Raw genomic sequence first — 1,273 nt, forward strand, 5'->3', positions numbered from 1 at the left:
CGGAACAACCTCCAATATTACTGAGAGCCTTGGGGGCGCACACCAGTTACTTTGTACTTTTCAGAGAGTGACGCATGTAAGGTACAGTTGTTTGAATTTAAAACACGCACAGTGGAGAGAATGTTGGCATACATCTATATCACTTTAATTTAATGTGTCTGACATTTCTTTAGATATTGTACCTTTTGAAATTGTAAATGATATAAGCACACTTTCAACTGAAATGACTGCTCCCTTGTGCTCAAAACTCAGCCTGAATTTGTCTGAAGTACACTATCCTTAGCGGCTATTAAAATAGATCAAATGAATTTTGCCTGACTCGACAATACCAGACACTGAAAGTGAAATGAATGAATTACCAATATATAAAATGTAAAAAAAAAAGTTTTCGGATCTTTTTTTAAAATACAATGTATCTCTGAAGTTTAGGAAGTGAAAATGACCAAGTGGAGCTAGCAGTTTTTGAACGATACACATCTGGAGTAAGGCCAAGCTGTATACTCTATAACCCATATTACACCTATCAATCATTCACCAAAACAAAGGGAATTAAAGGTTCTTTGAATTATGCCTAAGACACACAATGTCTTTTTCAAATAGACAGTGTAACCAGTGATGAAATCCGACGAAATTCCTTTTCTTTTAAATTATAACCCCTACGCGAAATACGAAACTATAAAGCGCCATCTTTACGATTACTATGATTGACCTCGAAGTTGCGAATGATTGGTGACTCCATTGTCACAATGGGGGCCGCTCACCAGTTATTATGTACTTTTGAGGGAGTGACGTATGTAAGGTGAAGTTGTTTGCATTTAAAACATGCACAATGGAGAGAATGGTGGCATACTTCTATGCTACATTAATTTAATGTGGATGATATTTCTTTGGATATTGTACTTTTGGAAATTGTGCTCGATTTAAACATCCTGTTAACTAAAATGAATGCTCCCTTGTGCTAAAAAATCAGCCTGAATTAGTCTAAAGTACACTATCCATAGCAGCTATCAGAATAGGGAAAATGAATTTTGCCAGACTAGACAATACCAGCTTCTGAAAGAGCAACGAATGAATTACCAGATATATAAAATGTAAAAAATGTTATCGGCTCTTTTTTTTTAAATACAATTTACCTCTGAAGTTCATGAAGTGAAAATGACTAAGTGGAGCTAGCACTTTTGGGAAGATGCACATCTGGAGTAAGGCCAAGCTGTATACTTTGCAACCCATATTACACCCATCAATCATATACCAAAATAAAGGGAATTAAAGG

The sequence above is a fragment of the Sinohyriopsis cumingii genome, chromosome 19 (genome assembly GCF_028554795.1).
Source record: "Sinohyriopsis cumingii isolate HCF-2022 chromosome 19, ASM2855479v2, whole genome shotgun sequence".
NCBI lineage: Eukaryota > Metazoa > Mollusca > Bivalvia > Unionida > Unionidae > Sinohyriopsis > Sinohyriopsis cumingii.